This window comes from Mus caroli, unplaced genomic scaffold (genome assembly GCF_978045245.1).
Source record: "Mus caroli unplaced genomic scaffold, Mus_caroli_1 scaffold_3, whole genome shotgun sequence".
NCBI classification, from domain to species: Eukaryota; Metazoa; Chordata; class Mammalia; order Rodentia; family Muridae; genus Mus; species Mus caroli.
Window position 1 is genome coordinate 157,417,465 of NW_028227258.1, and position 23,247 is coordinate 157,440,711.

General features: G+C 38.2%; 1 pseudogene; it reads right to left on the bottom strand.

The window, feature by feature from the left end:
- Window positions 1–4,837: 4,837 nt before the first annotated feature.
- Window positions 4,838–5,171, bottom strand: LOC110290986 (small ubiquitin-related modifier 1 pseudogene; annotated as a pseudogene).
- Window positions 5,172–23,247: the final 18,076 nt, after the last annotated feature.

A 23,247-nucleotide genomic window follows, 5' to 3' on the forward strand; every position in this document is an offset into this window, starting at 1 on the left:
ACATGAAACTCAAGAAGAACGAAGACCAAAGTGTGGACACTTTGCCTCTTCCTAGAAATGGGAACAAAACACCCATGGAAGGAGTTACAGAGACAAAATTTGGAGCTGTGACAAAGGATGGACCATCAAGTGATTGCCATATCCAGGGATCCATCCCATAATCAGCTTCTAAACGCTGACACCATTGATTACACTAGCAAGATTTTGCTGTAAGGACCCAGATATAGCTGTCTCTTGTGAGACTATGCCGGGGCCTAGCAAACACAGAAGTTGATGCTCACAGTCAGCTATTAGATGGGTCACACGGCCCCCAATGGAGGAGCTAGAGAAAGAACCCAAGGAGCTAAAGGGAACTGCAACCCTATATGTGGAACAACAATATGAACTAACCAGTACCCCGGAGCTCTTGACTCTAGCTGCATATGTATCAAAAGATGGCCTAGTCGGCCATCACTGGAAAGAGAGGCCCTTTGGACTTGCAAACTTTATATGCCCCAGTACAGGGGAACTCCAGGGCCAAAAAGGGGGAGTGGGTGGGTAGGGGATTGGGGGGGTGGGTATGGGGGACTTTTGGGATAGCATTGGAAATGTAAACAAGGAAAATACCTAATTAAGAAAAAATAAAAATAAGACAAAAAAAAAAGGATTAAGATCAACGTATTTTTCAGTACTAGCGCATTTCACTCGTTATGAAAACTAATAAATGTGAGGGACCTATATTTTGTAAAGCTGAAAATAAATGAACAAAAACAAACAAAAAAAAAAACAAAACAACAAAAAAAAACCAACCAAACAAACAAACAAAGAATATGAATAGCCTGTATTCCAGTTTCTGAGAGAATGACCTTGGAATCAAATGGTCATATTATGACAACAGCATTCTAATTGCTGGTACAAATTGTTTTTATTACTTACTTTTATTATTATTGTGGTAAAAAAAAAACTTAAGGGATATAAGCTTTATTTTAGCTCAGAATTTGAGTATGTAGTTCATCACACTGGTCACATTGTGGAAGGAGGTTTGAGGAAATAGAGCTATTATCCACAGTTGAGAAGCAGATAGAAATGAATGATGTTGCCTTGTTCACTTTCTCACATAGTCAGTCTAGGACCCTATGCAATTGAATGGCACTACCTAAAATTTATGTCTTCCCACCTTTACTGACCTAATCTCAGTAACACATCATGGAAGTTTCAAGAGATTAATCTAACCTAGATCGCATGGATAGCCAAAGGCTTTTCACCCAGGAAATTATAGATTCCTTCTAGTTTAGTAAATTCATAACATAGATCTGCTTCACTGAGTGTATTACACTTCTTCTGTCAGCCTCAGTTAAATCTATACCTTTTTCTAGCCACTGTTACATCTAATTCATAGTATACTATGTGTGGGTGTTTGAATATGATTGGCCCAAGTAGTGCCACTATTTGGAGGTGTGTCTTTGTTGAAGTAGGTGTGCCCTTGTTGGAGCAAGTATGTCACTGTAGTACTGGGCTTTGAGATCTTCCTCCTCACTTCTTGAAAGTCAGTCTTATTCTGTCTGCCTTTGGATGAAGATCTCTGTAGGGGGAAATAGTTAACCCCCTCTGAGCTCCTGGCAGGTATGCATGAGTCTAGGCACCCAACTAAGAGCTCTGGATTTGTGAATGAAACACACACACACACACACACACACACACACACACACACACACACACATACACACACCTGCTAAATTGGATATGTCTTGACTAGCTCATTGACTGGGGACTTTTAAACCTCCTCATGGCTAGCACACATTTCCCTCTGTTATTCTGAATTAATATTTGTTGAATCTATATTTTATCTCTGTTACCCCAGGACCAATAAAGAAGGTGGCCCCTGGGGCCAATTTCCAGGATTCTTATATATTGGCAGCCTTTAAGTTTCATTTTTATGCTTCCCCATCATGGTGATTCTGTCTCTCCTTCCTCTTCCTCCATCCCTTGCCCACTGCAGTCTAAAAGTCCTATCTCCATCTTCCTGCCTACCCATTTGTTGTTTGACACTTCTTTTTTTATCAATCAAAGACATCTGGAGCCCTCAGTGTTTGAAAGCACAGATTTTGAAAGCCAAATTAAGACAAAAAACTAGAACCATTTTCTAACAGATGTAGACCTCTCAGCATCTCCAGACCCATGCCTGCCTAGATGCTTCCATGCTCCAACACTGGACTGAACCTCTGAACTGTAACCCAGACCCAAATAAATGTTGCCCATTACAAGAGTTGCTTGGTCATAATGTCTGTACAGAGGAGTAACCAAGACACTATTTTTCAGTAATATCAGTAATATTTAGTTGAAACTCTTCTAGTTTTCCCTATGGCTTTCTACTTTTCATCTTATATGTAAGACCCACTTAATTTTAATAGACTCACTGAGAGAGAGAAAGAAAGAATATGGAGTTGATTATGGGGGGAGGTAGAGAGGATCTGGGAAACTTGGAGGATGGAAAACTAATCAGAATGTATTGAATGAAAAAATATTTTCTATAATGAGTATATTTATATAAAATGAATAATTATTTTAACACAGAGCATTCAATTTGTTTAAAAAATCATTTTCTACTGAATAATTGCTGTAAGAGTTCTAAAAAGTAGTTGATGCTGTAAGTGTAAGTCAGTTTCTCAACATCTTACACATTTCACTGTTGTAAATGACAGTGTCAGTGCCGTTAAGACTTGGTCTTCATTATTCTAGCTATATAGAAAATGTTAAAATTAAGCAATAGCATAAATTAATTCTTCTCTTTCAAAATATTTTGACTATTAGTCTGTTGTACATTTGTATAAGCTTTGTAATCAGCTTGTCAAATACTACAAAACAACAATATGAACTAACCAGTATCCCCAGAGCTCGTGTCTCTAACTGCATATGTAGCAGATGGCCTAGTCGGCCATCATTGGGAAGAGAGGCCCCTTGGTCTTGCAAACTTTATATGCTTCAGTATAGGGGAATGCCAGGGACAGAAAGTGGGAGTGAGTGGGTAGGGAAGCAGGTGGAAGGAGGGTATAGGGGACTTTCTGGGTAGCATTTGAAATGTAAATTAAAAAATCTGATAAAAATTGAAAAAAGTAAATCTTGTTCATATCATAATTCTAGACCCTAGAAGACTACACATCTTATAGGTTTAGTCAGTAGTCATATTTTATGTATTTGTGTCTTATTGCTTGGAGATGGAGTATTCCAGGTCACATGTTCAAAAGCATCAACACTATTGGTTTATGATTGTGGAAGGTAAATAGGCCTCAGATTGAAGCTTGGCTGAGAAGGTGGCCAGACAGACACAAAGGCCTGATTTCAAATTACAAATAAATCCTATGGAGTCAGATAGTTGCAATAACTCCATAGTTGGTGGGTAAAAACAGGCCTAAATTAAGGGGTTGCTATCAGAAAAGTCTAGCTGAATCATTGACTTGTAGGTTCAAGGAAACCTTTTTTCAAAATAAGGTAGAGCGGTAATTGATGAAAATATGTAACTAACTTCTGGCCTCTATGAACTGAAGACTTATTCTATAGTGAACACACATCATCTTAAGAAGTCTGAGGTAACTCTTTGGAAACGAATCACACATGAGTGGGCAGAGAAAGCAGACCACCATGACGATGAAAACAGAACGTATCAGAATCACTGAGTCCTCCTTAGGCAAAGAATTCAAAATATCAGTAAGTTAAATTGTGACTCTTAATGTCATGACAAGTTTCTTAATGGTCTATTTCATTCCATGGTATTGAATTTCATTATAAATTAATTACTTTTTTGGAGATTTGTGCTTGCTATAGCACATATGAAGGTCACAGGACACTGTGTGATAGTTGGTTCAATCCTTCTACAATCATGTTCTTTGGATGAAATGCAATGTCAGGCTAGGCTGAAGTCATATTTACCTGACCTAGACATGACCCTTAAGAAACTAGCTTTAATGAAATTTATTTGTAGACTAAGTAATGTACTACCAAGAAGTGGGAATGGGTTATAATCCTGAGAATCTACTATCTATGAAGTGTTTACAAAAGTAGACTGTGATGGTTTATATCTGCTTGGCTTGAAGAGTGGCACAATTAGGAGGTGTGGCCTTGTTAATGAAGCTGGTACAGACGATGTCCCTTGAAAACCCATATCCCAGGACAAAAAGTACAAACAGAATCAAAAGGAGCAGTGTCTGTTGTGTACTTCTATATAAGTAACTTTATTAATAACTGCTGATGAAAATTATAACTTTCCTGGGATCTTCTGACAATACTGTCTTGCTCAAGACACTTTCTTTCTCTTTGTGAAGCCACATTTGGAGTTAGCTGTTGCTCTCACTGTATCTGTCATCTTGACTACAAACATAATGTTCTTCTTTTTGTCCAGACCCTCAGATTTTAAAAGTAGCTTCAAGCTGAGGAAAGGTCATTTTCCACAGTTCAGTTCTCTGAAAAATATTCATTTCCCACTCAAAATCACAGTCCAGGAGTGAAGCAACCACATACTAGAACTTCAGGGCTAATTGAAAGGTCACAGGGAAGCTCCCATTGGTCGATCTTTTTATCATCACAAACCTGAAATTGCACAGTCCTGAAAAGGGTGGCCTCTCTGTGCACACATGAAATTTCTTAAAGGAAAAAGTGCAGTATTAAGGGAGCAGAGGTCTGATCACCAAAAATCAGCACAACAAAAACAACCAATAATGAATATTGAACACTAGAATTCAGATGTTCTAAGAGATGGAGTGCCAGTATTCAATTTTCATTTTGAGCACCACATTACAAAAGAACTATTTTAAAAATAAAAAAGGATTGAGGGAAAAGGAAAAAATAAAAAAAATAAAAGGAATTATCTAAACCATCTAGTGACCCACCCATCCTGATAAACTTTAATCACATCTTCTTTCTCCATTCCTAGTTCTTTCAGAGTAAGATTATCATCAATTCTTTACCTTCAAAGAGAAACCTGAGTGACTTCATTGGAACTCCCTGTCTTTGACAGTATGATTCTTTGACTTTCTTGAGATGTGTTGTCATTTTCACTTTGAAATGTATCTCACTGCTATCCGGTCCAATAATGAGGATACATTATATAATTTAATTAATACATTGAGTTTAATGTATTCTCCTTCCTTCTTATCACCTAAGTCCTTAGTTGAAGGTTTTGCCTCCTGGTCAGACATGGTGACAGTGGATTCACCCAGAGGTCTCCACACCACAATGGTCTCCAGCAGGCAGAACCGCACTCTGAGGTTTACAAATCTGTTCTTTCTTCACCCTATGGTATCTTAATTTACTATCATGGTTCAGTTCCCAATTCTGGACCATAGATCTTGTCAACTTGTCCTGCGGTGTCTGCTCAAAAAATTATATTTGTCTGACTGAGATCATTGTTCATGTTATTTGTGAGGTGATTCTTGGCCCCAACAAACTTCTATCTCAATTAGGTTCTAATAATAATAATAATATATGTTTAAATTATTAATTTATTTTAGAGTCCAGTTCGGGCCAAAATTTGTGAGGCTACATCCAGTGATAGTGTTTTCAGTGGCATGGTACCCACACAGCTCAAAGATATCACTCAATAGAAGACAGAAAGATATTGTATTCTGTTTTATCTTTTAAAACAACTATAGATAGGATCACCAGGTCTTAGACTTCACAATTAACATTGGTGGTCTTATGAGATCCTGAATTGTAACTACCTGTGCTTATTTACCATGCCAAGGTCACCAGATATAACCATGAGTAATTAAATCAAGTCAGGTTGGAGGTCCCATGGCCCACCTGAGGCTGTGGCAATTTTATTTAGAACAATCAGACATATTATGCCTTTATCAGAAATAGAATTATGGCAGTTTCCAGGATCAATAGAGTTGTGGATGCCAAGATACAGCAACATTTGCAAAATATACAGAGTATACAAGATTAATGTGAGACTATTTATCCTGTCAGGCTTCTTTGCTTCTTTGAATTCCAAAAGAACATACAAAGAAACAGAAACAGGCCTGAATGCTTCACTGCCTGAGGGAGTATATCAGTCTCTTAGGAATTAGAGGCACATTGTGCCCAAGTAAGTATAGACTCTAACCTGAGAAACATGCCTGTCAGTGCAGCTGGACCAAGACAACTCCATAGTTTCCTGCACCAACTTATTCACAGAGATTCTTCTCAAAATTCCACAGGTAAATGTCATTTTTTTCATTCTTATTAGTTACTTTATTTGCATTTCAAATGATATCCCCTTCCCATGGTTTACCTCCACAAGGCCCCTATCATCTCTTCACTCCCCCTGCCTCTATGAGGGTGCTCTCCCGCCCAATCCTGCCTCAGTGCCAGAGAATTCCCCTATTCTGGGACATCAACCTTATCACCAGACCAAGGGTCTCCCCTCCCAGTGATGCCAAGATAAGACAATTCTCTGCTACAAAACCTGCTAGAGCCATAGGTACCCCATGTGTACTCTTTGGTTGGTGGTTTAGTCCTTAGGAGCTCTGGAGGTTCTGATTAGTTGATATTGTTCTTCCTATGAGGTTGCAAAACCCTATAGCTGCTACAGTCCTTGCCCTAACTTCTCCAGTGAGATCCCAGAGCTTAGTCCAATGTTTATCTCTATACATCTGAATCTGTATTGGTCTGACTCTGGCAAAGCCTCTCAGGCGACACGAAATATATCCCTTTGTGGGGCAGTCTCTGTATGGCCTTTCCTTCAGGGTCTGCTCCACTCTTTGTCCCTGCATTTCCTTTGGGCAGGAGGAATTATGGATTAATATTTTTGAGGTGAGTGTGTGAGCTTGTCTTTTTTTTTTTTTTTTTTTTTTTTTGGTTTTTCGAGACAGGGTTTCTCTGTATAGACCTGGCTGTCCTGGAACTCACTCTGTAGACCAGGCTGGCCTCGAACTCAGAAATCCGCCTGCCTCTGCCTCCTGAATGCTGGTATCAAAGGCGTGCACCACCACGCCTGGTTCCTTGTGTGTGTGTGTGTGTGTGTGTGTGTGTGTGTGTGTGTGTGTGTGAGCTTGTCTTATTCAGGGTTTCTATTCCTGCACAAACATCATGACCAAGAAGCAAGTTGGGGGGTGGGGAAGGGTTTATTCATATTACACTTTCCACATTGCTGTTGATCACCAAAGGATATTAGGACTGGAACTCAAGCAGGTCAGAAAGCACGAGCTGATGCAGAAGCCATACAGGGATGTGACTTACTGACTTGCTTCCCCTGGCTTTCTCATCTTACTTTCTTATAGAACCCAAGACTACCATCTCAGAGATGGTACACAAGGGGCCCTCCCCACCTTGATCACTAATTAAGAAAATGCCTTAGAACTGGATCTTATGGAGGCATTTCCTCAACTGAAACTCCTTTCTCTGTGATAATTCCAGCTTGTGTCAAGTTGACACACAAAACCAGCCAGTACAGAGCCCATCCCTCAGCTGGAGGCCTTGCCTATCTACTCAATAAGGTCTACAAATTTTCTATCTCCCCTTGTTGTGTATTTCGTCTAATGTCCTCTCTATTTGGTCCTAAGATCCTCTTGGGTCCCTGGCATCTGGGACTTCCTAGTGGTAACCACCAGTATTCCCTTCCCCACTGCTACATACTTACTTTAAAATTCCTAACCCTCTATACTTATCTCTCTTATCTGCCCATATCTGAACTGGCCCCACTTTCCCTCCCCTTCCTTTCTCCCTCCCAGATTCCTCTTTCCCTTTACTTCCCAGAGATTATTCTCTTCACCCAACTGAGTAGGACTATAGCATCCACATTTTCCTGTGATTTTCTTTCTTCTTTTAGGTTTCTTATGGCCTGTGAGTTGAATCCTGAGTATAATGAGCTCTTTTTGGCTAATAACCATTTATCACAGAGTACATACCATACAGTGCTCTTTTGGGACTGGGTTACTACACTCAGGATGTCCAAGTTCCATCCATTTACCTGCTAATTTCATATAATCATTGTTTTAAATAGCTGAGTAGTACTCCATAGTGTAAATGTACATTTTCTGTATATAGTCCTTTCTTTCAGGACAGGGTTGATTCCAGCTTCTGGCTATTATAAATAAAACTACTATGACCATAGTGGAGCATGTGTCATAGTTATGTATTGGAGTATCATTTGGGTATATGCCCAAGAGTTTATACTGGGTCCTCAGATAGAACTATTTCCAATTTTCTGAGGAACTGCCAGACTGATTTCCAGAGTAGTTGTAACAGCTTGCAATCTCAAGAGCAATGGAGGAGTGTTTCTCTTTCTCCACATCCTCACCAGCTTCTGCTTTCACATGAGCTTTTGGTCTCAGCCATTCTGACTGGTGTGAGGTGGAATCTCAGGGTTGTTTTGATTTGCATTCCCCTGATAATTAAGGATGTTGAACATTTCTCTAACTTCTTCTCAGTCATTTGAGATTCATCAGTTGAGAATTCTGTGTAGATATGTTCTCCATTTTTAATAGGGCTATTTGGTTCTCTGCAATCTAACTTCTTGAGTCCTTTGTATATGTTGAATATTAGCCTTCTATCAGATGTAGGATTGGTAAAGATCTTTTCCAATCTGTCAACTGCCCTTTTATGTTTTTGACAGTGTCCTTTGCCTTACAGAAGCTTTTTAAATTTATGAGTTCCCATTTGTCAATTCTTGATCTTAGAGCATAAGCCATTGGTGTTCTGTTCAGGAACCTTTCCCCTGTGCCCATGTGTTCAAGGTTATTTCAAACTGTCTCTTCTATTAGTTTCAGCATATCTCATTTTATGTGAAGTTACTTGATCCACTTAAACTTAAGCCTTGTACAAGGAGATAAGAATGATCAATTTGCATTCTTCTACATGCTAATTGCCAGTTGAGCTAACACCATTTCTTGAAAATGCTGTCTTTTTTCCACTGAATGGCTTTAGCTCCTTTGCCAAAGATCAAGTGACCATAGGTTTCTGGGTTCATTTCTGGATCTTCAATTCTATTCCATTGATCTACCTGCCTGTTGCTGAACCACTACCATGCAGTTTTTATCACAATTTCTCAGCTTGAGATCAGGGATTGTGATTCCCCCAGAAGTTCTTTTATTGTTGAGAGTGTTCACTATTTTGGTAGTTGTGTCAAAGATCCAAAATGATTTCAAGACCACCAAGTACCTTCTCCCTTCTAAAAGGACTTTGCAAACTATACTAACAGACCAAGTGTAAAGACAGATAAGGAAGCTTGCTGTAAACAAATGTAAAAACATAATTTCAGTGGTCAAAATGATTAAGATTGCAACTTCCAAAACATTATTATCTGTTCTCAGAGAAATAACCATAACAAGATAGCAACTCCCAGAGAAATCTCCCTAACCTGCCCCAACACTGAATTTTGAGAAAGACCACAAACCACACTGACCTTGTCTCTAGAATCCCCCTGATGTTGATAGCCATGACTTAATAGCTGTGATATTAATATCTGACCCATGAGTTCATAATGTATTATCACTTTGCTGACCAAATCATAATAACCCACTATGGGGGCTAGCAAAGTGAGTTAGTAGGCCAAAGGGTTACTTAGTCACTATACAAACCAACCAATGCCTAAAAGGGTTACTTGCTACATCAATGAGAACCCTATTGCTCAAATCTGCCCATTACAAGGTATAAAAAGTGTGTTCTTTCTTTGTTCTGGGTCTGTCCTCTGGCCTGCGTGCTGAGAGGGGAGTCCCCAACATGTTGGATCAATAAAAATCCTCATGCAGTTTTCAGTGATGGTGGTTTCTGTAGTCTTTGTGAGTGAGGGTCTTTTGATTAACTCCAACATGACCATAGGTGTGTGAATTCATTTCTCAGTCCTCAATTCTATTTCATTGATCTATCTGTCTATCTCTGTAACAATACCATTTCATTTTTATCACTATTGCTCTCTGTAGTACAGATTGAGAAGAGGGATGGTGATCCCCCCATTTCTCTTATTGTTGAGAATGTTTTGTTTTGTTTTTTTAATATCCTGGGCTTTTTTTTATTCCAGATAAATTTGAGAATCACTCTTTCAATCTCTGTGAATAATTAAGTTGGAAATTTGATGGGGATTACAGTGAATCTGTAGCTTGCTTTAGGTAAGATGGCCAATTATACTATGTTAATCCTGCCAATCTATGAGCATGGATGGTCTTTCCATCTTCTAAGGTCTTCTTCAATTTCTTTTTTCAGAGACTTGAAGTTCTTGTCATATAGATAATTCACTTCTTGGTTATTGTCATACAAAGGTATTTCAAATTATCTGTAACTATTATAAAGAGTGTCATTTCATTAATTTATTTCTCAACCCATTTATTCTTTGAGTAGAAAAAAAAAGCTACTCATTTGTTTGAGTTAATTTCATATCCAGCCACTTTGCTGAATTTGTTTAAGAGCAGTAGAAGTACTCTTGCAGACTTTTTTTTTTTTTTTTTGGATCACTTATGAGTCATATCATATCATCTGCAACTAGTGATATCTTGACTTCCTGCTTTCCAATTTGCATCCCTTTGATCTCCTTTTATTGCCTAGTTGCTCTGACTAGAATTTCAAGTACTATATAGAATTGATAGGGGGAGAGTGGGAAGCGTTGTCTTGTCCCCGATTTTAGCGGGATTGCTTCAATTTTCTCTCCATTTAATTTGATGTTGGCTATTAGTTTGCTGTTTATTGCTTTTACTATATTTAGATCTGGACCTTGAAGTCCTTTCTCTCTAATACTTTTAGTATGAAGGGGCATTGTCTTTTGTCAAAGGCTTATTCAGCATCTAATGAGATGATCATGTGCTTGTTTTCTTTGAGTTTGTTTATATAGTGAATGAAAATGTTGGATTTCAGTATATTGAATCATCCCTACATCTCTGAGATGAAGCCTACTTGATCGTAGTGACTGATCATTCAAATGTGTTCTTGGATTTGGTTTGCAAAAAATGTTATTGCTTATTTTGCAAAAATATTCATGAACGAAATTGGTCTGAAGTTCTCTTTCATTGTTGGTTCTTTGTGTGGTTTAGGTATTAGTGTAACTGTGGCTTCATAGAATGTATTGGATAGTGTTCCTTCTGTTTCTATTTTATGAAATATTTGAGAAGTATTTGTATTATGTCTTCTTTGAAGGTCTGATAGAATGCTGGACTAAACCTGTCTGGTCCTGGGGAGCTTTTGGTTGGGAGACTTTTAGTGACTGCTTCTATTTCCTTAGGGTTTATGGAATTGTTTAGATGGTTTATCTGATCATGATTTAACTTTGGCACTTGCTATCTGTCTAGAAAATCATCTATTTGATCTAGTTTTTTTTTTCAGTTATATTCAATATTTGCTTTTGTAGTAGGATCTGATGATTTCTCTGGTTTCGCCCTTTTCATTTCTGGTTTTGTTAATTTGGATACTATCTCTGTGTCCTTTGGTTAGTGTGTCTAAGGATGTATCTAACTTGTTGACTTTCTCAATGAAGCATCTCCCGTTGATTCTTTGTATAGTTTTCTTTGTTTCTATTTGGTTGATTTCAGCCCATTAGTTTGATTATTTCCTTCTGTCTACTTCTCTTGAGTGTATTTGCTTCATTTTGTTCTAGAGCTTTCATATGTGCTGTTAAACTCTTCATGAGTGGTCTCTCCAATTTCTTTATGGAAGCACGTATAACTATGTGTTTTCCTCTTAGGACTGCTTTCATTGTGTCCTATAAATTTGGATATGTTGTGCCTTCATTTTCATTAAATTCTAAAAGGACTTGAATTTCTTTATTTAGTTCTTTACCAAGATATCATTGAGTAGATAGTTGTTCAGTTTCAATAGATATGTTGACTTCCTGTTGTTTGTTGTTTTTGTTTTTGTTGTTGTTGTTGTTGTTGAAAACCATCTTTAGTCCATGATGATCTGATAGGATGCATGGGATTATTTTAATCTTCTTGTATTGGTTCACTCTTGTTTGTGTCTGATTATATAGTCAATTTTGGAGAAAGTACCATGAGATGCTAAGACAAATACACATTCTTTTGTTTTATGATAAAATGTTCTATAGATATCTGCTAAGTCCATTTGGTTCATGACTTTTGTTAGTTTCACTGTGTCTCTGTTTAGTTTCTGTTTCCGTGATCTGTCCATTGGTGAGATTGGAGTGTGAAAGTCTGCTACTATTATTGTGTGAAGTTCAATATATGCTTTGAGCTTCAGTGATGTTTCTTTTATATATGTAGGTGCCCTTTCATTTGGGGCATAGAACGTCAAAACTGAGAGTTCCTGTTGGTGGATTTCTCCTTTGATAAGTATTTATTGTCCTTCCCATATTTTTTGATAATTTTCATTGAAGGTCTATTTTATTTGATGCTAGAATTACTACTTCAGCTTGTTTCTTGGGACTATATACCTGGATTTTTTTTTTCAGCCTTTTACTTTGAGCTAATATCTGTCTTTGTCACTGAGGTATGTTTTCTGTATGCAGCAGTCCTGTTTTAGTATCCAGCCTGCTAGTCTAAGTCTTTTTATTGGGTAATTGAGTCCATTAATGTTGAAAGATATTAAGGACCAATGATTGTTACTTCCTGTTATTTTTGTTGTTTGAGGCAGAATTATGATTGTGTGGTTCTCTTTTTCTTGATTGGTTGTGTGAATATTAGTTTCTTGCTTTTTATTGGGTGTAGTTTCTTTCCTTGTGTTGGAGTTTTCTTTTTATTATTCTCTGTAAGGCTGGATTTGTGGAAAGATAAAGTTTAAATTTGGTTTTGTCATAGAATATCTTGGTTTCTCCCTCGATTGTAATTAAGAGTTTTGCTGGGCATAATAATTTGGCCTGACATTTTTGTTCTCTTAAGGTCTCTATGACATCTGCCCAACATATTCTGACTTTGAGAGACTTTGTTGAGAAGTCTGGTGCAATTCTGTTGGCTATCATTTTATAAGTTACTTGACCTTTTTCCCTTACTGCTTTCAATATTTTTTCTTCATTCTGTGCACTTGATGCCTTAATTATTATGTGATTTGGGGGCTATTGGGGGGATTTCTTTTCCGGTCCCATCTGTTTGTTGTTCTGTAGGTTTCTTGTATGTATATGGGCATCTCTTTCTATAGGTTATGAAAGTTTTCCTATAAAATTTTGTTGAAAATGTTAGTTGGAAATCTTTACTCTCTTCTTGTCTTCTTATTCTTAGGTTTAGCCTTTTCATTGTGTCCTGAATTTATTGAATATTTTGAGTTAAGAGCTTTTTGCATTTTGTATTTTCTTTGACTGTTGTATCACAGTCTTCTAGGGTATCATCTATGACTGAGAATCTCGTTTCTGTTTCTTTTGTTTTGTTGGTGATGCTTGTATTTGTAACTCCTGATATTTTCCCGAGGTTTTCCATCTCCAGGGTTGTCTCCCTTTGTGTTTTCTTTAATGGTTCTATGTCAATTTTTAGATCCTGGGTGATTATGTTCAGTTCCTTTACTTGTTGGATTGTGTTTTCCTCTATTTCCTTAAAAGATTTATTGTTTCCTTCATAAGGGCTTCTACTTGTTTAACTGTGTTCTCCTATATTTCTAAGTGAGTTATTTCTGTCCTTAAATTCCTCTATCATATTCAGGAGACAGGATTTTAGATCAAATTCTTGCTTTTCAGGTGTTTGATGGTATCCATGGCTTGGTGTGGTGGGAGAACTGGCTTCTGATGTTGTCAAGTAGCATTTGTTCCTGTTGCTTATGGTCTTATGCTTGTCTCTCACCATTTGGTTATCTCTAGGTCTACCTGCTCTTACTGTCTCTGACTGGAGCCTGTCCCTCCTGTGATCCTGGTTGTCTCAGAACTCCTTCGAGTCCAGCTGTCTCTGTGATGCTGTGTTTCTGGGATGCTATGATATTGAGATCCATGGTGTGTCAAAGTTCCTGGGATTGAAGCTGCCTCTGGGGATCCTGAAATCCTGGTATGACTAAGCTCCCTAGATCCTGTTGTGTCAGTGCTCCTGGGAGTTGAGCTTTTTCTGGGTATTGCAGGCATGGGTAGGGAGCTAGAACCCTGGGTCTTCTCTGGATACAGGTGCAAGCAGGAAGTAACCCATAGCACTTGCTTGGCAGGATTGCTGTTTCTGTGGTTTCTGTGGGTGTCCCAGTTATTCCCGGTGTTAAGGAAGATGTTGTGGCCTCAACTGTGATCTTGAGTGTGTCACCACTCCAATGATCCTGTGTCTGTTCTCTTGGGAGTCAAGCTTCCTCTGTGATCCTGTGATCTGTGCCAGAGATTCCTCTGAATGTTTAGAAGTTGTTACAGAGCCAGAATCTCAGGTCTGTCCCACTTGCAGGTTCAAATCAGAAGGAATCTGTGCCACTGGATGGGTGGGGTTTCCTTCATCCCTGGATCCTGGGGGTGCCAATTACTCTGGTTATTGGGGAAGATATTGTGATCTCACCTGTGATCCTGGGCATATTAGAGCAACTGGGAATTGGGCTTCTTCTTGATGTTGTGGGACTGGGTGGGGAGTCAGGGCCCCAGGTCCATTCCAGGTTGAATGCCACTTTTTATATTCTTCAATTCTGTCAATGTCAAATCTATGAAGATTTGATTTTAGATAGGCACAAACCACATTAAATGGAAAGAAAATTAAGGAGGAAACTTCAATTGAGGAGATCCTTGGCTCTTAATTTAAGCTCAATTAGTGGTTCACTGCTTGATTTGGAGAAGGCGTCTCATGCACTTTTCAATCTCAGCTCTGTTGTAAGTAAAATCTGGAAATAAGTACCTTCCTTTATGGGTTTGGTAATGAGTTAAATTTTCCTAGCAGTAAAAGTGTTAAATAAGATCATTAGTAAAATGTAGAGCGAATGGCCTTGGCTTACAGAGAATAGATATAAGGGGAAGTAAGCCAATTTTAAGCTTTAACTTGTGAAAAATTGGTAGCCTTAGATGTCAGGTACCTTTAATATTTGCAATGGAGAAGGAGATAAACAAGTCTGCTGAAGTTGGATACTTGGAAAAAGTGAGCGTTTGGAAAAATCTCCAAAAATTTGAACAAAAAGCAAGTAAATAATTGTTTAAAGTTGTTGAGTGGAAATAAAGTGAAAATTGTATTGAAATATTTTTGAGGTTCTCAGGCACTTTCATTAAATTGATAGACCAGATTTATATGTCTGTTGAACTAGGGATTTCAAAGTGGGAACCCATCAAAAAAAACAGAAACACGTTTTCAGTTGTAAGTCTTCTTCCATGGCTGAAAATTACCTTTGCATGGATGAAATATATTATAATTATATACAGAGAAGATGATTTCTTTATAAAGGATTATGTTTAGAAGCAGGCATGATAATTTGCCTGTACTTTGAAGGGTGTACAGGTATAGTAATAAGAACAAGGCAAACATAGGGAAAAGAGAGATGGAGAAAATTGCTTCTCGGCCTTTTGACTAAGATCAAGTGTAGAGAGATGGAGAAAGAGAGGAAAGGGGCCAGTTATGGTCTTAAAGTATCTACTTGAACTTTATAAACACTGATCTTGTGGGAACTAAATTGGTGCAGAGGAAGGAGGGGGAGGCAGGATATCCCACACCCAGCCAGATTTCCTCCCATGCTCTGGGCAGGCAGACGTGGGAGGGCTGCCAGAGGCTTTCTGCTTGGCCCTGCGTGGGTATCTAAGCCACAGACCCCAATCTATGGGGGGTGGACAAGGGAAAGCCTCCAACAGGGGGCCCTGGGGCAACACCCTGTAACCCTGAAGTTATGGGAGAGAGGGCTGAAGGAGAGAGGTTCCCACACAGGCGAGAGTAAGCACAGTGGGCCTTGATGAACAGAGACAGTCTATGGTTTTAGAGCTTTATTGTAGAAAGGCAGGGGGGAAGAAAGTGAAAAGAGAGAGAGACTGACCAAGACCAAGAGGAGAGAAGGGGGGAAAGAAAGAGAAAGAAGAAAGGCTAGAGGAAAAAGGAGAGGAGAGAGGAAAGTAAGGGGAGTAAGAGAGTGAGGTGGGGCCAAGCAGTCCTTCTTATGGTTTGTGTTATCTTTACTGTTGCTAGGTAACTGGAGAGGAGTCTAGCCTGAAGGTCAGAAGCGTAGGACATTGTCTATGTGACTAAAAGCCATGCTTCTTCTGTGGGGGCTGTGGGGGTAGTAACTTCGACAGGATCCAGGGTCCAGGAGACATGAGAGAACTCCTTCCGTCCCATGTAGATGAATTATCACCACCGAGTCCCAGGGTTCAGACCTCTACTCAACTGGAAACCAGACTGTCTGTGTGTAGCCCAATGTCCCACATGATCTAAAATGTATTATATATATATATATATATATATATATATATATATATATATATTACATTATATATACACACACATATAGATATAGATATAGATATAGATATAGATATAGATATAGATATAGATATAGATATAGATATAGATATAGATATAGATATAGATATAGATATAGATATAGATATAGATACACACATACACATACTTTGGTTTTATCTTAATTCTTTTTTTTAATTTTTAATATTTTATTATATATTTTCCTCAATTACATTTCCAATGTTATCCCAAAAGTCTCCCATAGCGCCCCTCACTTTCCTACCCACCCATTCCCATTCTTTTGGCCCTGGCATTCTCCTATATTGGGGCATATAAAGTTTGCAAGTCCAATGGGCCTCTCTTTCCAGTGATTTATCTTAATTCTAATTCTATATATTCTTAGTTGTGTATTTATAAATACTATGAGTTTTAATTCATTATTTTACAACATAATACTCAAATGGAAAAATGTACTTATAAACTTGAATGTTCTCTTTGGTTACTTGCATGTTGTTGTAGGTGAGTCCCAGCAGTGGTGGTACATGTTCCTCGATACCCACCCAATGTTTTGAGTTTCCAAATAAAAGACTCACACACACAGCCTTATATTTAATATGGCTTAATTAGCTCAATGGTTGGGCCAACCCATAGTATCCAAGTGGTTAATACACTCTCCCCTCTGAGATGCCTGAATTATTACTTACTAAAACCTAGACCCAGTAGGTGAGTAGGGGCAGGACTGGGGCTACTCTTTCCCAGCTCTTATATGTTCGATATGCTTGCTCTTCTGGATCTTTTTCCTTTCATGGCATGGCCATCCTCTGTTTCCTCCCTCTTTCTTGGTCAATTTGCTTGTGAATACTAAAGTCTTGAGTCTGTCACTATTCTTTAATCTTTATTTATTTTTTTTAACATTCCAGTCATTATCCCCTCCCAGTCTGCACTATGACAGTTCCTCATTCCATCCCTCTTCCTGTCTCCAAGAGGATGTCCCCACCACCCAGCCCATCAGTCCTTCCTATTTCTTGAGATTTTCTCAAAGGTTAGTTGTTCAACCTTTTCCCTAATTCAAAAACAGGTCACCAGCTTCTGTTATTGGTTGGATGTAAGTATCTGCACCTAACTCTTTCAGCTGCTTGTTGGGAGTCTCAGAAAGCAGACATGCTAGGCTCCCGTCTGTAAACACACCATAGCATCAATAATAGTTTCAGCTCTTGGATCCTTTCCTTGAGCTAGATCCCAATTTTGAACCTCCTTTCCCTTGGGATCTTCTCCATTTATGTCCCTGCAATTGTTTTAGACAGGACAATTCTGGGTCAGAGCTTTTGACTGTTTGATGGCAACCTCATTGCTCCACTTGATGCCCTGTCTTTCTACTGGAGATGGACTCCCCTCTCCCCACTGTTGAACATTTCAATTAAGATCCCTTCCCCTGAGTCTTGAGAGTCTCTTACCTCCCAGATCTCTGGTACAACCCCCCACCTCCTACTTCCTAAGGTTGCCTATATCCATTCTTTGATATTTACAATTGTGACTACTTAAAGTCATAATTCTATGATAATATCACCTTAAAGATCTATGTTTAACATATCCCCAAATCTATTTTATTATTACAAATAATTCTTTAACAATTATAAGAATAGAAAATAATGTGCATTATCAAAACTGTGAACTTAGCCATTTGTTTCCTCTTTTCAGAAGTTCAAATGATTTAGTAATGAGCCTATGCTAATTTAGATGGTATGCTGCAAAACTGAAACTAGAACTACTGTCACATTACACCAAGACTGATAGTATCACCATCTCAATAGCAAAATTAAGAACTTACACACTGATCTAATAGGTGGTCTTTTATTACTTTTGCCAAGCAACTACAGAATTCTTAGAGAAGAATTTATGATAATACATAAATATTTTTAGGTTTAGGAAGAAGTTCAGGAATATCATGTTTTGTTATGTTAATATACCCAATAACTGGCATAGCCAATTAAACTAAATTGGATGGAGAAAGAGAATTAATAAACAGACTCAGTCCTCTGATCTCAGGAACACTGACTTTTCCACTTTCATTTTCTTAACTGCTATAGTGCCTGAACACAAAGAATTATATCTGAAATTACTGAACACATATGAAATATAAATATCTAAGACTAGGAGGGAAATGTTTTGAAATTCCAAATTCAATTCAATTTAAAACAATAACAGCTCAGGCCTGTAGGCTGTCACTTCATATAGGTAGCAATGATAACCACTGTATTTTGGCTTGACATAATTTATTAAAACCTTTCAAAATACAAAATATACAAAATAAAATTATGATAAGCCCCAATACCCAACACAGGAGGCACAACAAGAAACATCTATGTCATAATTTACCATAGAGAGTCAGGAATAAAGAAACAAGAAAAATGAGACAAGTTTTTTTTTTTTTTTGGATTATAAACAAATATTTATTTGTAATCAATCTCATAGATAAATAAAGTCCCAATTTTTTTTTTACAGGCAGAAGCTCTGACATACATTTTTATTTTTTTATTTTAAATTTTCAATATTTTTATTACGTATTTTCCTCGATTACATTTACAATGCTATCCCAAAAGTCCCCCATACCCCCCCACTTCCCTACCCACCCATTCCCAATCTTTTGGCCCTGGCATTCCCCTGTATTGGGGCATATAAAGTTTGCAAGTCCAATGGGCCTCTCTTTCCAGTGATGGCCGACTAGGCCATCATTCCATACATATGAAGCTAGAGACAAGAGATCCGGGGTACTGGTTAGTTCATCATGTTGTTCCCCCTATAGGGTTGCAGATCCCTTTAACTCCTTGGGTACCTTCTCTAGCTTCTCCGTTGGGACCCCTGTGATCCATCGAATAGCTGTGAGCATACACTTCTGTGTTTGCTAGGCCCCTGCATAGTCTCACATGAGACAGCTATATCTGGGTCCTTTCAGAAAAATCTTGCTAGTGTATGCAATGGTGTCAGCGTTTGGAAGCTTATTATGGGATGGAACCCTGGATATGGCAGTCCCTAGATGGTCCATCCTTTCATCACAGCTCCAAAATTTGTCTATGTAACTCCTTCCATGGGTGTTTTGTTCCCAATTCTAAGAAGGGGCATAGTGTCCACACTTTGGTCTTCATTCTTCTTGAGTTTCATGCGTTTAGCAAATTGTATCTTATATCTTGGGTATCCTAAGTTTTGGGCTAATATCCACTTATTAGTGAATATATATTGTGTGAGTTTCTTTGTGATTGTGTTATCTCACTCAAGATGATGCCCTCCAGGTCCATCCATTTGGCTAGGAATTTCATAAATTCATTCTTTTTAATAGCTGAGTAGTACTCCATTGTGTAAATTTACCATAATTTCTGTATCCATTCCTCTGTAGAGGGGCATCTGGGTTCTTTCCAGTTTCTGGCTACTATAAATAAGGCTGCTATAAACATAGTGGAGCATGTGTCCTTCTTACCGGTTGGGACATCTTCTGGACATATGCCCAGGAGAGGTATTGCTGGATGCTCCGGTAGTACTATGTCCAATTTTCTGAGGAACCGCCAGACTGATTTCCAGAGTGGTTGTACAAGCTTGCAATCCCACCAACAATGGAGGAGTGTTCCTCTTTCTCCACATCCTCACCAGCATCTGCTGTCACCTGAATTTTTGATCTTAGCCATTCTGACTGGTGTGAGGTGGAATCTCAGGGTTGTTTTGATTTGCATTTCCCTGATAATTAAGGATGTTGAACATTTTTTCAGGTGCTTCTCTGCCATTCGGTATTCCTCAGGTCAGAATACTTTGTTCAGTTCTGAGCCCCATTTTTTAATGGGGTTATTTGACTTTCTGGAGTCCACCTTTTTGAGTTCTTTATATATATTGGATATTAGTCCCTTATCTGATTTAGGATAGGTAAAGATCCTTTCCCAATCTGTTGGTGTTTTTTTTTTTTTTTGTTTTTTTTTTTTTTTTTTGTCTTATTGATGGTGTCTTTAGCCTTGCAGAAGCTTTGCAGTTTCATGAGGTCCCACTTGTCAATTCTCGATCTTACAGCACAAGCCATTGATGTTCTATTCAAGAATTTTTCCCCTGTGCCCATATCTTCAAGGCTTTTCTCCACTTTCTCCTCTATAAGTTTCAGTGTCACTGGTTTTATGTGAAGTTCCTTGATCCACTTAGAATTGACCTTAGAACAAGGAGATAGGAATGGATCGATTCGCATTCTTCTACATGATAACAACCAGTTGTGCCAGCACCATTTGTTGAAAATGCTGTGTCTTTCTTCCACTGGATGGTTTTAGCTCCTTTGTGGAAGATCAAGTGACCATAGGTGTGTGGGTTCATTTCTGGGTCTTCAATTCTATTCCATTGGTCTATTTCTCTGTCACTATACCAGTACCACACAGTGTTTATCACAATTGCTCTGTAGTAAAGCTTTAGGTCTGGCATGGTGATTCCACCAGAGTTTCTTTTATCCTTTAGAAGAGTTTTTGCTATCCTAGGTTTTTTGTTATTCCAGATGAATTTGCAGATTGCACATTCAAATTCGTTGAGGAATTGGGTTGCAATTTTGATGGGGATTGCATTGAATCTGTAGATTGCTTTTGGCAAGATAGCCATTTTTACAATGTTGATCCTGCCAATCCATGAGCATGGGAGATCTTTCCATCTTCTGAGATCTTCTATAATTTCTTTCTTCAGAGACCTGATTTTAGAGGGATTGCTTCAAGCTTCTCACCATTTACTTTAATGTTGGCTACTGGGTTGCTGTAAATTGTTTTTATCATGTTTAGGTATGGGCCTTGAATTCCTGATCTTTCCAAGTCATTTATCATGAATGGGTATTGGATATTGTCAAATGCTTTTTCCGCATCTAACAAGATGATCATGTGGATTTTGTCTTTGAGTTAGTTTACATACTGGATTATGTTGATGGATTTCCATATATTGAACCATCTCTGCATCCCTGGGATGAAACCTACTTGGTAAAGATGGATGATTGTTTTGATGTGTTCTTGGATTCGGTTAGCAAGAACATTATTGAGGATTTTTGCATCAATATTCATAAGGGATATTGGTCTGAAGTTTTCTATCTTTCTTGGGTCTTTTTGTGGTTTAGGTACCAGAGTAATTGTGGCTTCATAGAATGAGTTGAGTAGAGTATCTTCTGTCTCTATTTTGTGGAATAGTTTGTGAAGAACTGGGATTAGATCTTCATTGAAGGTCTGATAGAACACTGCACTAAACCCATCTGGTCATGGGCTTTTTTTTTTTTGGTTGGGAAACTATTAATGACTGCTTCTATTTCTTTGGGGGATATAGGGCTGTTTAGATAATTAACCTGATCTGGATTCAACTTTGGTACCTGGTATCTGTCTAGAAACTTCTCCATTTCATCCAGGTTCTCCAGTTTTGTTGAGTATAGCCTTTTGTAGAAGGATCTGATGGTGTTTTGTATTTCTTCAGGATCTGTTGTTATGACTCCTTTTTCATTTCTGATTTTGTTAATTAGAATGCTTTCCCTGTGCCCTCTAGTGAGTCTGGCTAAGGGTTTATCTATCTTGTTGATTTTCTCAAAGAACCAGCTCCTTGATTGGTTGATTCTTTGAATAGTTCTTCTTGTTTCCACTTGGTTGATTTCGCCCCTGAGTTTAATTATTTCCTGTCATCTACTCCTCTTGGGTGAATTTGCTTCCTTTTGTTCTAGTGCTTTTAGGTGTGTTGTCAAGCTGCTAATGTGTGCTCTCTCTCGTTTCTTTTTGGAGGCACTCAGAGCTATGAGTTTTCCTCTTAGGAATGCTTTCATTGCATCCCATAAGTTTGGGTATGTTGTGGCTTCATTTTCATTGAACTCTAAAAAGTCCTTAATTTCTTTCTTTATTCCTTCCTTGACCAAGGTATCATTGAGAACAGTGTTGTTCAGTTTCCACGTGAATGTTGGCTTTCTATTATTTATTTTGTTATTGAAGATCAGCCTTAGTCCATGGTGACTAATAGGATGCATGGGACAATTTCAATATTTTTGTATCTGTTGAGGCCTGTTTTGTGACTGATTTTGTGGTCAATTTTGGAGAAGGTACCATGAGGTGCTGAGAAGAAGGTATATCCTTTTGTTTTAGGATAGAATATTCTGTAGATATCTGCCAGATCCATTTGATTCATAACTTCTGTGAGTTTCACTGTGTCCCTGTTTAGTTTCTGTTTCCATGATCTGTCCATTGGTGAAAGTGGTGTGTTGAAGTCTCCCACTATTATTGTATGAGGTGCAATGTGTGCTTTGAGATTTACTAAAGTTTCTTTAATGAATGTGGCTGCGTTTGTCTTTGGAGCATAGATATTCAGAATTGATAGTTCCTCTTGGAGGATTTTACCTTTGATGAGTATGAAGTGCCCCTCCCTGTCTTTTTTGATGACTTTGGTTTGGAAGTCAATCTTATCAGATATTAGAATGGCTACTCCAGCTTGTTTCTTCCTACCATTTGCTTGGAAAATTGTTTTCCAGCCTTTCATTCTGAGGTAGTGTCTATCTTTTTCTCTGAGATGAGTTTCTTGTAAGCAGCAAAATGTTGGGTCTTGTTTGTGTAGCCAGTTTGTTAGTCTATGTCTTTTTATTGGGGAGTTGAGTCCATTGATATTAAGAGATATTAAGGAAAAGTAATTGTTGCTCCCTGTTATTTTTGTTGTTAAAGTTGGCATTCTGTTCTTGTGGCTGTCTTCTTTTAGGTTTGTTGAGGGATTGCCTTCTTGTTTTTTCTAGGGTGTGGTTCCCGTCCTTGTATTTTTTTTTTTTCCTGTTATTGTCCTTTGAAGGGCTGGATTCGTGGAGAGATAATGTGTGAATTTGGTTTTGTCGTGGAATACTTTGGTTTCTCCATCTATGTTAATTGAGAGTTTGGCTGGGTATATTATCCTGGGCTGGAATTTGTATTCTTCTAGTGTCTGTATAACATCTGTCCAGGATCTTCTGGCTTTCATAGTCTCTGGTGAAAAATCTGGTGTAATTCTGATAGGCTTGCCTTTATATGTTACTTGGCCTTTT